The sequence below is a fragment of the Coffea arabica genome, chromosome 6c (assembly GCF_036785885.1).
Source record: "Coffea arabica cultivar ET-39 chromosome 6c, Coffea Arabica ET-39 HiFi, whole genome shotgun sequence".
In the NCBI taxonomy this organism is placed as follows: Eukaryota; Viridiplantae; Streptophyta; class Magnoliopsida; order Gentianales; family Rubiaceae; genus Coffea; species Coffea arabica.
The window spans coordinates 28,935,006-28,953,014 of NC_092320.1; the positions used below are offsets into that span (position 1 = coordinate 28,935,006).

The window sequence follows — 18,009 nt, forward strand, 5'->3', positions numbered from 1 at the left end:
GTCAACGCTGGGGGAAGTCAAGTGGAATTTTGCAGAACTGCGAATGGAGTTTGTGCAAAAGGGGAAAAGGAGGGTGCTGAGAGGATCCAAGCAGCAGCCAATTCAGATTATTTCAAAAAACCAAATGCAGAAACTCCTTACCAAATCTAAACAAATTGAATCTGCTCAACTGTGTTTGCTGACTGCTGAGGGTGATCACGCAGATTTGACAACAGATGAGGCCCCAAAGGTTGATAGCTTCTGTACCTCTATGAACTCGGATGAGCAGGTAAATCATTTCCAACACCAACTGGGATCACTCTTATCAAAATATAGCGATGTGTTTGAAGAACCTATGGAATTACCTCCTGTTAGAATGCATGACCACAGAATTTACCTTAAGGAAGGAGTCCAACCCATTAATGTTAGACCATACAGATACCCTGCATTCCAAAAAGGTGAAATTGAGAAACTAGTGGCTGAAATGCTAACTAATGGTATAATTAGACCCAGTAATAGTCCGTTCTCATCTCCGGTGGTGTTGGTTAAAAAAAAAAAAAGATGGTACTTGGCGCATGTGGGTAGACTACAGGGAGCTTAACAAAGCCACGCTGAAGGATAAATTTCCTATACCCCTGGTTGAGGAGCTCTTTGATGAACTCTTTGGAGCTGTCGTTTTTACCAAACTAGACCTGAGGTCTGGATATCACCAGATCAGGATGCATTCTGATGATATTGCCAAAACTGCGTTTCGAACTCATGATGGGCACTATGAGTTTATGGTTATGCTTAGATGGTCAGCATGGTTTTCTCAATATTCCTTTGATGTCTAACCAACACACCATCAACATTCCAGAGCTTAATGAATGACTTATTCAGGCCCTTTCTAAGGAAATTCTTGCTGGTCTTCTTTGATGATATTTTAATATACAGCAAATTTGAGGAGGCGCATCTACAACATTTAACACAAGTATTTGAGGTATTACTCAGGCACCAGCTCAAGGTGAAGAAGAGCAAGTGCTCTTTTGCTGTGGACCGGATCGAATATTTGGGACATGTCATCTCGGCAGAAGGTGTTAGTGCAGATCCTCAGAAAATTACATGCATACAACAATGGCCCATTCCTGTTACAATTAAGGAGTTGAGGGGCTTCTTGGGGTTAACGGGTTACTATCGCAGATTTATCAAAGGGTATGGACAAATTGCTAGACCCTTGACTGATCTTCTAAAAAATAATGCTTTTATTTGGCATACTGAAGCAACTGAAGCGTTCAACCAGCTGAAGATTGCGATGACATCTCCTCTTGTATTAACCTTACCAGATTTTTCTCAAGAGTTTGTGGTGGAAACTGATGCTTCCAATTCAGGCATTGGAGCTGTTTTGTTGCAACATGGGAAGCCACTAGCTTTTTTCAGTAAGGCTTTAGCACCCAGGCATCAAGGTTTGTCAGTTTATGAGAAGGAAATGTTAGCTATTGTTAATGCTGTTCAGAAGTGGAGGCCGTATCTATTAGGGGGCCATTTTGTCATCAAAACTGACCACCAAAGCCTCAAATATTTGATGGATCAAAAAATCTCAACACCCAGTCAGCAAAAGTGGCTATCAAAACTGATGGGGTATGATTATGAAGTTCAGTTCAAAAAAGGGACTGAAAACATCACGGCTGATGTTTTATCCAGGCAACCTCACACACTGGTGACCTCATGGTCTCTCCATGGCATTACCACCACAGTACTATCAGAAATCCAGCAATCATGGCAGGCAGATCCTAAGATGCAGGAGATTATCCAACACTTACTCTCGAATGACTCCTCCAGAGTCAAGCACTATAGTTGGGATAACCAAATACTGAGGAGGAAAGGGAAGCTGGTGGTAGGAGCTGACAGGGTGCTCAGGAACAAATTACTCCAATTTTGGCATACTAGCTCTTTTGGGGGACATTCTGGAGTCCAGGTGACTTATCACAAACTTAAAGGCACATTCTATTGGAGGCACATGCGCGAGGATGTTTTCACTTTCGTGGCTGCTTGTGATGTTTGCCAAAGACACAAAGCTGATTTAGCAGCTTATCCGGGTCTGTTGCAACCTCTGCCCGTACCTGATAAAATTTGGACAGATATCTCTATGGACTTCATCGAAGGCCTCCCAAAATCTCAAGGCAAACAAGTCATCATGGTGGTCGTGGATCGGCTAAGTAAGTATGCACATTTCTGTGCACTATCTCATCCTTATTCTGCACTTGAGGTAGCTCAATCTTTCATGGATCACATCTTCAAATTACATGGTCTCCCTCAGACCATTGTAAGTGACAGGGACACCGTCTTCCTTAGCCATTTCTGGAAGGAACTATTCAAATTGTTAAAGGTCCAACTACAATTTTCTAGCTCCTATCATCCCCAATCTGATGGGCAAACAGAAGTGGTGAACAGATGCTTGGAAGGGTACTTGCGTTGCATGACTAGTGAGCAGCCACGATCATGGTACTCTTGGTTACCCTTGGCAGAGTTTTGGTACAACACGAATTTCCACTCATCTACCAAAATCACCCCATTCCAGGTAGTCTACGGCCAACCACCTCCTATTCACACCCCTTATCTACCTGGTTCCACAGTAGTTGAGGTTGTGGATAGAAGCTTGGCTGCCAGAGAAAAGATACTCCACCTTCTCAAACATAACTTGCGAAGGGCTCAACATCGCATGAAACAGGTAGCTGATGCACATAGGACTGATAGGGAGTTTGCAATTGGGGACTTGGTTTATGTCAAGCTGCACCCTTACAAACAACACTCCCTCAAATCTTCTAGCTGTCAAAAACTAGCTCCAAGGTACTTTGGCCCTTTTCCAGTCGTCGAACGTATAGGGAAGGTGGCCTATAAACTCCAACTCCCTGACCATGCACGTATCCACCCCATCTTTCATGTCTCCCTGTTAAAAAAGAACGTGGGATCTCACGTTGTGGCACCCCAATTACCATCTGCCATCAATGATCAGGGCCATTTATTGCTCGAACCAGTAACCATTCTCGACAGGCGCATTACAAAGCGAGGAAATCAAGCCGCAACTCAGGTGTTGGTCCAATGGAGCAATTCATTTCCAGAGGATGCGACATGGGAATTTTTGCATGATTTAAGGCAGAAGTTCCCTACCTTTAGTCCTTGAGGACAAGGATTTTCTCAAGAGGGAGCATCTGTTATGAGCCCAAATGTTGACCATGGGCAATTTAGTATTTTCATTCTGTATTTGTTTCTTATGCGCCTGTTTCTGCTGTTCAGATTTCATGTAACCAATTAACAAAAATAGTAAGGCCATGCATGGAAGGTACATACTGACCACATGCATAGGCATCCGAAATAGAAAGTGAGGGAATTCCATGGTAGTGGAGGTTAGTTATAACTAACTCTCCTCCTACCACCCCTCTACTAGTATAAAAGATAGGTAGAGCGAGGAGAATAGTGTCGAACAGCTTGTAACAAATTCTTTTCCCCAAATCCCTTGTCTAAAATCTGATTAGCTATAATATCTACTCCTTTATCACCAAGAGGTGTTCTCCGTTTCTCATCTCTTCTGGTAGGGAGTTTTTGGTCTCTTCCTGCCTTCTGTATCAATTGGAACATTGAATTGAAAAAAAAAAAGGTTAAGAATCTGATTTGATTTGTGGTACAAAAAACAAAAAAAAAAAAAGAAAAGAAAAGAAATAAGTTCTTGAATTGGATCATACTTGAGTTTGGAAACAAAGCCATTTGGAAATAGGAAACCAAAGTTGACTTGGGTTGTGCCCAAACTTGGTCACCTAATCCTTGTTCAATTTGGGTTTTGCTAGCCGCTTGAACACTTAGGAAAGCCTCTTAAACCAGCTTCTTGCTTCCTAAAGTGAATCCAAAACCCAATTGGATTGAGCTTCCAAATTTCTAGCCAGAAGAACAATCGGGTAGGAAGTTATTCTAGGCTCCTAAGAAACAAATTCTACCAAGTTGCGTTTGCTGTTCCAGCTTTAAAATTTTGTTTTGTCCAGCTGCAAGTAAATTCATTTTTGAGTATTTATTCCAGTTCTTAGTCGAGTTAAATGGTCCAAAAAGGAGTCCAAATCAATTTTGGATCTCAAGTAGTCCGTAATTTCCTAATTTGAGTAATTGTCGAAGTCAACACTTTCCAAATCTTGGTTTATTCTCTAGGGAATAAAACCTGGGAATTTCAGCTTATGTTTAGTATCTTTTTGAGTCGTTATAACAGTCCATTCCGCACTAAATTTTCAGCCTTCACCTACCACATTCTTGTTTGATTTCTTGGTGAAAATTTGATTAAATCTCCTTGAGAAAATTTTGATTTCTTCAAGCGAGGTAATCAATGACTTGAAAAGTGATTGGTGAGATCATTAGAGTGTTATAACACTTGAGTGATACACGACGGAGAGTGAAAACATGTGAGGGAGTGGTAAGGCAAATTTTCTGTTTTATACTAACTTAATTCTTGTAGGTGAAACTTTAAACATGTCTAATGAAGGAGAAAGCTCCCCGGCTTTCAATTTTAAGCATTTTGCAAAAGGATTGAAAGGGGAAATGGGACGCATTATAGATCAAAAACTTGAGGTTATGCATGAATGACTTGACAAGTTGGAAATGTCTCAAAGTAGTTCCAAAGGAAGTCACCGAAGTAGGAGGAGTCGTGACATACCCGTGCACGAGTTTAGTGATTCTAAATCTGAGGACAATCTTGACAATAGACAATGAGGACCAAGGAGAAATACTAGACAAATAGGTGATGCAATCAAAGGCATTAAAATGAAAATTCCATCTTTTCAAGGTAAATCTGACCCGGACTTATACCTTGAGTGGGAAAGGCGAATCGAATTAGTCTTCAATTGCAATGACTATGCAGAGGAACAAAAAGTAAGATTGGTAGTAGTGGAATTCATGGACTATGCAATAATATGGTGGGACCAAGTTGTTACAAGCAGAAGAAGATGTGGTGAGCCAACCATATCCACTTGGGTGGAGTTGAAACACTCATGAAGAAGCATTTCATACCAAGTCACTATCATAAGGACTTGTATCAAAAACTTCAGACCCTCTCCCAAGGGAACCGAATAGTGGAACTACAAGGACATGGAAATCTCCATGCATAGAGGGGACATTAATGAGGATAGGGAGGCAACAATGACATGCTTTTAGAATGGTTTAAGACCCGAGATTGCCAACCAATTAGAGTTGTAGCACTACATTGAGCTTAGAGACATGGTGGAGAAGGCAATAAAGATTGAGCGGAGGCTCAAGAGGCGGGGAACAATGAGAACTTATCCTTCCAACCCCTCTTCAAATCAACGAAATTTCCAGCCTAGGAGAGATGAGAGACAAGCTGGAAATTCAATCACTCCTAAGCTGAGACAAGAAACTACATCTAACCTTCAGCCAAACTACACTAAATCCGATTCTAGGGGTGGTCCAAAACTAGCAAATGACACTCCTAAATCTAAGAATCGAGACACTAAGTGTTAGAGGTGCCAAGTTATCAGTCATATTGCGAGCCAATTTCCAAATCCATGAACTATGATCGTATTAGCTAATGGAGACATCATTACAGATGATGAGGAAGAAGAATATGCAGAAATGCCTCCATTAATTGAGGAAGATGAAGAGTTGGAGGAAATACCACCTTGTAATAAGATTGTGAATAAAAAGAAAAACTGAATTGTTCTGTCATATCTTTTGTTCTAGACTCTGTACAACATTTATACAAATGGAATTTGACTTTTGTCAATTCCATAAAATCTGTAATTTCCTAAAAATTAGGAGCTAATTTATTCTATCCTAAAATACATTAGGAGTAAATTATTCTATCCTAAAATAGAACAGAAATCATGGGATATACATAGAAAAAGATATTCTAGATTTTCAACACTCCCCCTCAAGATGGTGAATAGATATTTTTCATTCCCATCTTGCATGTAATGTCTTCAAAGTTGGAAGTTGGCATTCCCTTAGTTAAGACATCTGCCAATTGATTATTTGATGCTACATATGGAGTGCAAATCATGCCACTGTCCAGCTTTTCTTTAATAAAATGTCTATCAACTTCGATGTGCTTTGTGCGATCATGTTGCACTGGATTGTGTGCAATGTTGATGGCAGACTTGTTGTCGCAATAGAGTTTCATAAGTCCTTCGCTCTTGATTTTAAGATCATCAAGTATTATTTTGAGCCACAGCAATTCACAAACTCCATGAGCCATAGCTCTAAACTCTGCTTCAGCACTTGATCTTGCAACAACCGATTGCTTCTTACTCCTCCATGTCACTAGGTTCCCACCAAGAAATGTACAATATCCTGAAGTTGACCTACGATCTATAACAGAACCTGCATAATCAGCATCAGTATATGCCTCTATGAGCAATCCTTCATTTTTTTTGAACAAAATTCCTCTACCCGATGTCCCTTTGAGGTAGGATAGAATTCTATTGACAGTCTGCAAGTGTTTCTCTCTTCGATCATGCATAAATTGGCTTACTACACTTACAACAAATGCTATGTCCGGCCTTGCATGGGACAAGTATATCAGTTTCCCAACCAACCGCTGATATCTTCCCTTATTTATTGTGCTATCATCCTTCTCTTCATTCAATCTCAGGTTAGGCTCAATGGGTGTGCTTGCTGCCTTGCATCCAAGATTGCCTGTTTCTTTAAGCAAGTCTAAGACATACTTTTGTTGGGAAACAAAGATGCCTTTACTCGAGTATGCCACCTCAATGCCTAAAAAATACTTCAGCTTCCCTAGTTCTTTAATTTCAAACTCCTTTGCTAAGCACTTTTTGAGTGTTTCTCTTTCAATTGGATCATTCTCGGTGATGATGATGTCATCTACATATACAAGTAGAGCTGTAACACCTCCTTTTGAATGTTTTATGAACAAAGTATGATCTCCTTGACTTTGTTTGTATTGCATTGCTAACATCATTTTAGTAAATCTTCCGAACCAAGCCCTTGGCGATTGTTTTAATCCATATAAAGCTTTTTTTAACCTGCACACTTTCTTTTCAAAAAACATTACATTAAAACCCGGTGGAGGTTCCATGTACACCTCTTCTTCTAAATCCCCATGTAAGAATGCATTCTTCACATCAAATTGCTGTAAACACCAACCAAAGTTAGCGGCTAAAGACAAAAGAACACGCACAGTATTCATTTTTGCAACGGGTGCAAAGGTCTCTTGGTAATCTATCCAATATGTCTGTGTATATCCTTTTGCGACCAACCGTGCTTTATGCCTTTCTAATGAACCATCAGCTCTATATTTCAAAGTAAACACCCATTTACACCCCACTGTTTTCTTTCCTTTGGGCAGGTTTACAATTTCCCAAGTCTTATTTCTCTCTAGGGCATTCATCTTCTCTTTCATAGCATGTAACCAGTTCTTATTTCTAAGTGCCTCTTGTAGTGTTTGTAGGATTGAAATGGAATTGATGGTGGTAAGGAAAGTTTTATGTTGTGGAGAGAGTCTATGGAAAGATACGAAATTTGAGATTGGATGCTAAGTGCATACTCGTGTTCCTTTTCGAACAGCAATAGGCAGGTCTAAATCATTAAATTCACAAGGAGCAGAGTCAGATTGAACACACAAAGGAACAGAATTTTCAGTACCTGATTGTGGTTCAGACTCTTGGATTTGCACAGGTTCAGAAATATAAACTTTCTTCCTTGAGTAGACCTTGAGTGGTGTAGTTGGATTTAAACCAGATTTTCCCTCAGCTCCAAGACCAGGTTCAATTTCTTTACTGGTATGTTCAACTTCAAATTCAGGTTCAGGTTCACTGCTAGTATGTTCTCCTTTAGAATTTGGTGGATGGTCAGGCTTGAAAGACTTTAAGTTTAGTGTAGGACTTTGAAGATCAAGAAGAAATTCCTTATCTTCCCAAGAACTCTCCCCTTGGGGATGAGGATTGTTACTTTGAGAGTAAGGTTCATTTTCAACAAATGTGACATCCATGGAGATAAAAAATTTTTTTGAAGGAAGATGATAACACTTATATCCTTTCTTTGTGTTTGAGTATCCCACAAAAATACATTTTAAAACTCTTGGATCAAGTTTCCCTCTTTGTTGTGCATGAACATGTACAAAAGCAACACAACCAAACACTTTTGGTGACAATGTGCAAGAGACATTAAAATCAGGGTAAAAAACAGAAAGAGCAGCAATGGGATTTTGATTATTTAGTACTTTTGAAGGTACTCTATTTATCAAACGTACAGCAGTTAAAACAGCCTCCTCCCAAAAAGTTTTTGGAACTTTATGTTGAAACAAAATTGCTCGAGTCACATTGAGTAAATGTCTATTTTTTCGTTCAGCAATCCCATTTTGTTGGGGTGTATCTACACAAGATGACTCATGTATTATACCCTATTTTTGGAAAAAAGATGAGAGAATTTGATTAAAATAGTCTCTTGCATTATCAGATCTTGCTCTTTTAATCAAACTTCCAAATTGTGTACAAATCATTTTATGAAACATTGGAAAAATACTGCTTACTTCTTATTTTTCTTTCATAAGAAATAACCAAGTAGTTCTAGTACAATCATCAATGAATGTGACAAACCATTTTGCTCCAGAAATACTAGAAATTCTACAAGGCCCCCAAATATCAGTATGTATCAAAGAGAAAGGTCTAGTAGATCTTGTATTACTCAATGGAAATGATAGTCTATGATGTTTAGCAATTTCACATGTATCACAATGAAAACTACTAACATCTTCATTCTTGAAAAGTGAAGGAAACATGCTTTTAAGTAGAATAAAAGATGGATGACCAAGACGGAAATGATGAAGCCAGATTTCAGATTTATTATTTGAGGAGCAGGTGAGAGATAACTGATTTTTGTTCTTCTTGTTGCCACTCATCTCCTCAAGGTAATAAAGCCCGTCATTCACCTTAGCAAGTCCAATCGTCCTCCCCGTAACCAAATCCTGAAAAACACAATGAGTAGAATAGAAAATTACTCTACAGTTCAGATCTTTGGTAATTTGATGGATGGATATGAGATTGGAGGACAATTTTGGGACATGCAACACATTATTTAGGGATAAAGAATTTGATAGATTTACTGTTCCTTGGCCTGCAACAGTTATAGGAGATCCATCCGCAACAGTAATTTTTCTATTTCCAGGACATGGGTTCTATGTTCTAAATCTGATTGGGCTGTGAGTCATATGGTCAGTAGCTCCTGAGTCGATGACCCAAGAGCCTAGAGAAGACATGCTTGAGGCACTTAAAGCATAAGAGTTAAGGTACTTACCTGATTGAGCCAATGAACACGTACTAGAGGACTTTTCAAGGGAATTTAGGAGGTTTCTTAGCTTTTCGATTTCTTCTTTCTTGAATTCTCCCATACCAGTCTGGTTGGATTTTTCTTGTGTTTGGTCTTCTCCAGCAGTTAAGTGGGCTTTTCCCCCTTTGAATCCTTCTTTACGACTAAGGACTTGTTCCTTCCTATGGAGTTTGAAGCAATCATCTCGCGTATGGCGTGATTTTTTGCAGTACGTGCACCAAATTGTGTCTTTATTTGACTTTGTAGAAATCATTGCCGAGCCTTCTAATGTTTTAGGCTCTAACATGACTTCTCACCTATTCTCTTCAACTCGAATCAATGATATTGTCTCATTCAGAGATGATAATCTTTCCTTCCCCAATATCTGGACTCTGACCTGATCAAATTCCACATTCAGACCTGCAAGGAAGTCATAAACTCTATCCTTTTCGATAAAATTTTTCAAGGTGGCTGCATCTTCACTACACAACATCTGAACACACCGATATTGGTCCAGTTCCTGCCATAGATTTTGCAGAAGGTTGGCATATTGAGTAACAGAAAGGTTGCCCTGTTTAGTGGCTGAGATCTTTGTTTTGATCTCATAGATTAGGGCAGCATCTCCTGCCTTTGAATAGGTCTGTCGAATAGTAGTCCATATGTCTTGAGCTGTTGGTAGGAACATGCAAGTATCGCTTATTTCAGGAACATGGAGTTCCACAGCCATAACATGACCATAGAATCCTCTTCATCCCAAGCAGTGAATTTAGGATCTCCCTTTTTCGGTCCAGTTCCAAGCAAGTGGCTGATTTTGCCCTTTCCTTTGAGAAATGTTTGAACAAATTGTGACCACTTCAAATAGTTTTTCCCGTTGAGCCTGTAGGCTGCCTGGATACTCTGCAAATCCCCTGTTTGTGGAATATTTGAGGTCTCTTCTGATTTGGTATTGGAGTGGATTTCTGATATTTCAGTTTCAGACATGTTGGAGGTTTCAAAGAAAAATTGGCAATGAAGGCCTAATGAAAAAAATCAGCAATGAAGGCTGGAAATTGCACTTGGCAATAAAGACTTGAAGAGAGGAAAGCACTCAGCAATGAAGGCTGACAAGAAGAGGTCCCAAGAGCAAAAGCTCTGATACCATGAACAAAAAGAAAAACTGAATTGTTCTGTCATATCTTTTGTTCTAGACTCTGTACAACATTTATACAAATGGAATTTGACTTTTGTCAATTCCATGAAATCTGTAATTTCCTAAAAATTAGGAGCTAATTTATTCTATCCTAAAATACATTAGGAGTAAATTATTCTATCCTAAAATAGAGCAGAAATCATGGGATATACATAGAAAAAGATATTCTAGATTTTCAACAGATTGGTTTGGTGGCAAGAAGGGTGCTAGCTACTCAAGCTAGGAAAGAGGAGCTTCAACGAGAAAACCTCTTTTACACAAGATGCCATGTGAATAACAAGGTTTGCAACTTAGTGATTGATTTGACAACTTAGGCGATGGACCATTCCAAGTGGTGGAGTGCATCAATAACAATGCCTACAAGTTTGATCTTCTAGGTGAGTATGGAATTCATGCTATCTTCAATGTTGCTGATTTAAGTCCTTTTTATGCAAATGATGAGTTTGATTTGGGGACAAATCACCTTCAAGAGGAGTGGAGGGATGAAGGCCTCAAGGCTGTCCAAACTTCGCATGATCAATTTGTCCTAGTACCAAATGGTCCGCTCACTCGGTCTCGTACAAAGAAGCTTAAGGAGCCGCTACAAGCACTTGTTTGTGCAGTTCAAGATCGAGTTGGTTGCAACACAAGGAGCATTGAAGGTCTTCAACATGAGGAATCTACATTCTACACTTTATTTCAAGTTTTGGATGGAGGCCTTCACGAAGTTGATTATTAGTTCGTTGTTTAGCTAGTAGTTAGTTCGTTTGTTAGTCATGTTAGTGAGGGTTTAAGAGTCAATTTACTTGTTGTTTCATAAGTAACATATTCGGCCAGCTTAAGTTTACTAAAATGACTGAATTTTAGTTGATCTTTTAGTCAATAAGTGATTCCAAATCACATTAGGTTTTCTAGTCTTCGTAAGGCTATGAATAGCCAACCTTACCAACATTAATGTTACTTCAGAATTTTCAGCAATATTGAGAATTATTCACTTTCTCTTGTCTAAGAGAGCTTTCTTGAATACTTGAGAGTTTCTTGAGAGTATTCATATTGAACTTATCAACCAAGTAATCACCCTTGGTTGTGGCGTTCTTCTACAAGTAGTTTTGGCTCACTAAATTATTAAGTTGTGGGTTAAGAATCTTCTTAGTTCATAGTTTCGTGGTTTAGAAAGATCAATATATTCTGCACCTTAACTCGATACATTTGTCTAGATCCGGTTTTGTGGGATACGAGTTCAAGTCATTTTGGTGGGCTCGTATCACTATGTGTGAAGTCTGTTGATTGTTTTTATTGCTTGGCATAGAGTTTTTAGTATTTTTCTTTGAACGGGTCTTTAGCATGCTTTCTGAGAGCACCTTTATCAATGGTTCCCATAGATGGCAATAATTGTGAAAGCACCAAAACATCTTGATCCCAGACCGAAATGAACCAGTGAGAAGCGCTTTAGTTAGATAATGGAGAACCTGCTGAATAGACCTATGAAGAAGAATAATGGGCTGGGACCCGAGGTCATTCCGACGCTCAAGTAAGCTCCGAACTAATAAAATGAAGAAGCAAGTAATGTAAGTTAAATGGCTCTACATTTATGTTTAAGATTCTTATTTATAGAACCTTTCTAGATAACTAAGGAGAAATGAATTATTATCTCTTTACCTGAAGGAGATATCCTTCTTGATAATTCCTTTCATTATCTGGAGATAATTCCTTTAAAATAGAGACTTATCATCGGAGGTAATCCCATGTAATCTCGAGATAATAATCATTTGAGATATTCTGATTATCCATATAATTTGATTATGATAGATTAGTTCAGTTCAGTCTTGCCATGTGTCGATATTTATTTGCTACCTCTACAATTAGGATGCCCAATTTTTGTGCGAGGAAGAGTTGTGTCACCAAGTGTTCTTGCTATTAGTTTGGAAGGAGTTTTCACACACACATTTTTGGCTTTATTTTTTACTAGTAGCAAGTACTCAGGTGATAAAAATGAACTACTTTCTCAATGGCAAGAAAAATTTGGTTGCTAAAATATGATTAGTAGGTAGCAAGAGAAAGTATTCGCCTGTACGTCAATACAAGTTAGGGTGCATTTGATAAAACTGAAATATAAAAACTGAAGTCTGAAATCTGAAATTTAAATCGATTAAATTATTGAATTGTTAAGTATTAAATCTAATACACTTGAGTGCATATCAGATTCAGTAATAAGTGAATAGCATATCACTTAATTTTGGGAGCAAGTTTTATCTAAAAAATTCAGTTCCATTTAATTAATTTAGATGTTCAATTTTTTGTTATCAAACGGTTTGAATATGTTAAGATTTAAATTCATGAAGTTTAAGTGCTGAATTGAGTTATGAAACAGAGTCTTAGTTCAGCTGGTAAGAATGAATCACTTTCTCATAAAGTGATGATGTGAGGGTTGTGTTGGTGGGTGATGTGTAAAAATTCTTATAAGCAATTTGTGATCCTCCTAAACGCCTGTCTTGATCCATGATAGTACCATGATGGTGACCAGAACTGAAACCATCCATACTTTTTTTACCAGGAGCAAGAATGAAGAAGGGTCTTAATTAGTTGCTTTCAATTTCTTTTGACGGCTATTGAGGTAATCCGAAGACCCAGGTTTTAATTATTGAGAAGGGGTTTTCATTTGGGTGTGTATAAAAAATAAACTCATAATTAACTGAATACATTGACTCTTGTATTTGAATAACATACTTTCCAGTCTCATTTCATTCTTGGGATTCCAATTTCTAAAACCATATGCATTTCGTCTAATTTATTTCATCCTGTCTCATTTATTCTGATTGCATTTTGAGACTCTAATAGCTCATTTGGAAGAGCAGATTTGGTGAAAAAGGAAAAGATTACGAAGAAAAGTTGAATCTTTCTCACATTTGGAACTTTGGATAGAAAAGAATTGAAAAGAAACGGAAGGATATTATGTCCCTTCCAAGTCAAAAAGACTTTCAGTCCAAAATCGGGTGAAAAAGGGGGAAAGTGGAGTGGGTTAAATGAATTTTATCATATGCCGCTTTTATCTTTAAAAGATTACAATATAACCATATAACCTAATAGAATTCTCATGTAATCTTAAGATTTAAGGATATGTAAAATAAAATCTTTTCTTTTCACTTTTCTGCACTTCCAAACAAATGAAAGTTACTTTATTCCCTTTCTCCTCCAAAACTCCCAAATAGGGATGGCAATGGAGACAGGTGCCCGCGGGAGTATAAATGAGGCGGGGGATGGGGAGGTACCCCTTATTTTCCCCCTCAGTTCTTCCTTCGTTCCCTCCTTCGCAGCTACCGCCGTCGCCTCCCATTCCCCTCAGTTCTAATCACTACTCAACTAAACTCATCCTCTCTGTTTAAATCCTCCTAAAATTTTACCCAACCCAGAATCCCAGATCGAGTTGATATGTTTGTCGCAACTGAATTTCTGGTCTAGTAGCAAGTTAGAAGAGCATTTCTGTGGAAAGCACTGATTTTCCGTTGACTTCTCAAATTTTCCGTTAATTCTCCGCTTCCTCAAACGAGAAAAGGCTCAAAGGTATTTCACTGCCAAATTTTGCTATTTTTTCTTCGTTCTTTCCCCTCATTTACTCGTGGAATATTCTTATTCAGACCACTTTTGCTTTAACTTTTTTAACCTTTCTGTGTATTTAAATTTCACTGCTGATTTTTCCCCCTTTTATCCTGTTAGTCTGTATTAGTATTGTAAATGCACTGTTACAATTTTTGGTTTAGCTTTAATTTGAAATTAATCAAACAAAGGATAGTTGTTTGTGTGCATATAAGATGTTTGTGAAAAAGCCTTAATGAAAATGTAAATACTAGAGTCTAATGCAACAAGAATTCTTTCAATGTCCTATGATATCGTTTATAAGTAGTTCCAACAACCATGGCTTTGTTTTTCCCTTCATTTTGCTGATTTTCTCTTTTATGTTTTCCACTGATCTTTGCCTTTTGTTATTTCTGAATTTTCTCTTTTATGTTATTTCTGGATTTCTTTCCTCGCGGGGGAAACGGGGCCGGACGGGGCGGGGAGTTGGTGGCAAGGGGCGGGGGATGGGGCGGGAGATCGGAGGAGCTATTTGACAACGTCCCCCGCCCCACCCTCGCCCCATTGCCACCCCTACTCCCAAATAACATGAAAAGATATTACAATATTTTCTTTCCTTTTTTTTTTCTAACTTAAGGTTTCTGTTCTTTTCTTTTCTTTCCTAAACTCCCAAACTAGCCATAAATCATTTGCATGCACTTCATTTCATACTTGCAGAAGTATGAATTAAAGCAACAGCTATGTTCAGTGAAAGAGAACTGGTAACTATTTCATCTTTCTTTGTGTATTTAATTCCCATTTTTACTTGCTGCGCATTGAATAAATGCGTCAGTGTGCCTTGATTGTCTCCCCCCCTCCCCCCTTTTTTTCCATTTTCTTTTTCTTTGATTCATTTTTGGGAATCGTTGGTCAAACTGTGACAACAATGGGTTGTCAGAAATAAATTTAGGGCTTGGGGTAACAAACTCAGTGTAAAATTTAGACAAAATTTTTGTGCCCACCATGTGTCTGTGTGAATGTCTAAAACACAACTAATGATGGGTTGAGAGTTTCTTTATTTGTGCTTGTGTTTCTTTCTTTTGTTTTACTTCTATTATAAACTGGTGAAAGGAGCATCCTAATTTTGACATGTTCACCTTTTCAACCTTGTGATGGCTTCACTTTACCATTAATGTACTGAAAAGAAAAAAATAATTATCATACCAAGAAGATGCTTCAGCTGGTACAAGCCTTATGTGGCTAATTGGCCAAACACTTACTTGGACTTAAAACATGAGAACAATGCTTACTAAAATAGACTTGGCTGATTGTTGATGTTATGGAACGAAGAACATTTTGCATTTCTGAACTAGAATGGTATGATTTCATTAATGATAAGGATAGTGAGACCTGCTGTAGTGAAGACGAAGATTGTTCTAGTTTTACCTCCGATGGTTAGATAGATTAAGGAAGCAAAGCTACTTACTATACGTTGTTTTGAAGAACATGAATCGTGTGTTAAGCCATATATTAGATAGACATCTTGTATATGAGACTGATAATCAAATTGTTGGCAGCTTGATAGCCAATGTTTTATTTTGTCCTTGCTGTTTATCTAGTCTATTAATTTTGTATTTTAACCACTGAACTACTTAGCAAATTCTAGTTGGACGTTAGTTTTTCAATCTTTACTGTCCATATACATCTTACATTAATTTAAATATATTTTGATAACATTGGAATGTAAAGTTTTAGATGCCTGGAAAAGGTCTGAGATTGCTACACAGGCAGGCTGGACCAACCAGCCACTGAAATCAGTTTGCAAGGTGCTGCACAGTTGGATGCGGGTGTAGACTCATCTTAAACAACTTTATCAGTCAGTTCATTCCCTAATAATGTTCCACTACTTGCAAGCTGAGGCTCAGACATCATTCATTTGTCTAAGCTCCAAGGTCAGCCTGTATACTGGTTTTACAAAACACGATTTTTAGATGGTGGAAAAAGAATCCAAGAAGTTGAAGGCTCACATATGAGTCACTAAGACCAAAGCCAACAGATAGGTCATGAACTTGTCCACATCTACTGGTCCAGGGCCCGATGCTTTTGATTCCAAGTAGTAGGTGAAGTACATTTATCAAGATCAAGTAGTAGGTGAAGTACATTTACATTGATATTGGGAATCAATCTAATTTCTGGTCTGGTTGTAGGTGGCTACTGCAACTCAGAATCAAGGAGTAAATCAGCCATCAATTAGAAAGACCCCCATTGCATGCTAATGGACAAAATATTAGCTAACATAGTTAACTAGCTAATTCCTCTTGCTCTTTTTGAAGCTGTATTTGAAAAAAAAAATCTATATTGTTAATAATGCTTAGACTAATTTCTTTTGTGTTTGGAGATGGATACCCCTATAATCAAGGAATCAATCAAATATCATTTAGAAGGACTCCCCTGTCGCGTGAACAAAATGGTGGCTTGAAATCAGTTTAGTTGAGAATTCAACAGTTTGTCTTTGAAGCAATTTGGTATGTTGCAATATGTAGTGAAACGGGATATTGTTGATCAATCTTAGACTAATTTATATTGTGGTTGTAGGTGACTACTCCAGCCTTGAATCAAGGCGTAAATCAAACTTCAACTAGAAGGATTGGTGCTGTCTAATGATCATAATGCTGGCTCTAACACAGTAGAATCAACAAATTCAGCATATTATTGTCAAAATTATTTAGTGCCCTACACTATTTAGGGGAAAAAAAACTATATTCTTACTCAATCTTAGACTAATTTCTGTTGCGGTTATAGGTGGCTACTCCAGTTATAGATCGAGTCTTAAATCAAAATTCAGGTAGAAGGATTGGGATAACTAATGATCATGATGCTGGCTCTCACATGATATTAAGTCAATCAATTCAGCATATTCTTGTTCAGGCTCTCCAACGCATTCTGTAATTAGTGTGCTCATTGGTTTATGGTTGTAATAGGTGCAAACTGTTGCTAATGATGGATCTGAAAATGTGAGATGCTAACTCTAGCGATGCTCATCCTGGTGCATATCTTATTGTAGTAATCAATAGTTTTTGGCATAAGTAACACTTAAAACTTATTTAAAAATGGTTTTGTTTCTCATTATAATAAATTTCTTCTTTGGGTATATTGCAGTCACCAAAAAGCAGGGGCCAAACAGAAACATTAGACTTGAGAGGGAGGTTCGAGCAAAGTGACATAATTAACAGTGATGGAGAAATTGAAAGCTACAGACCCCTGGTGCATGTTCCTGAAGATGAGAACAGGGCTGTGCTAGATTGGAGGGTGAAAATGTTGTAGGACATACCTAATGACAAAAAGGATAACCTTTTTGCGTGATCAGTAGTAATGAATGACAATTTTTTGTTGTTTCTATCTAGCTTTGTTGCAGTGTCATGAACAATATAAAATCTTATGAGACACTAGTTAATAATTTACTTAAACTGATGGTAATGTTATTTCACACTTTGGCATTATTCACACTAGACCCAGTGAAGAAGGGCAGTCTTTGGCATTGTTCACACTGGATGCCTTATTACTCTAAACTTGGAGAGGCACGAAACCTGTTAATTGCGCAAAGGTCAGAACTGGATGTGACTAGGGCACAGATAAATCAAATTATGAGAAGCAGGCTGGTCATGTACCACATGACTGATGGTAATGTTATTTCATTCTTGGAATCCCATTGCCATTGTGGCAGTTTAATTAGCTCATGTTTTCTTTTTTCTCATGTCGTTGGAAGCATAAAATTTATTGAATCTAGGAATAGAATCTATTGTTTCTTAGAATTTGGCCTTTGGCATTGTTGGTCTTTGATCCATTTTGTAACAGTGGGCAAATTTGTGCAAGCTTTGACTTCTTTTGTTTTGTAGGCAAGGTTGGATTTTGGCGTTTGCTTAAGAGGAGGTATTTTAGCTATTCAAGTCATTTATAATGGAAAACATGTTTAACTAGTAAAGGAGTTGTTTACTTACAGCGGTTACAGACATGAA

General features: G+C 38.0%; 1 long non-coding RNA gene across 1 annotated transcript; it reads left to right on the forward strand.

Moving 5' to 3' along the window:
• Positions 1-13,458: 13,458 nt before the first annotated feature.
• On the forward strand, positions 13,459-17,480 carry LOC140008590 (uncharacterized). The gene is made up of 2 exons (XR_011816094.1): positions 13,459-14,002; positions 17,153-17,480. It is a non-coding gene; the product is annotated as an uncharacterized lncRNA (long non-coding RNA).
• Positions 17,481-18,009: the final 529 nt, after the last annotated feature.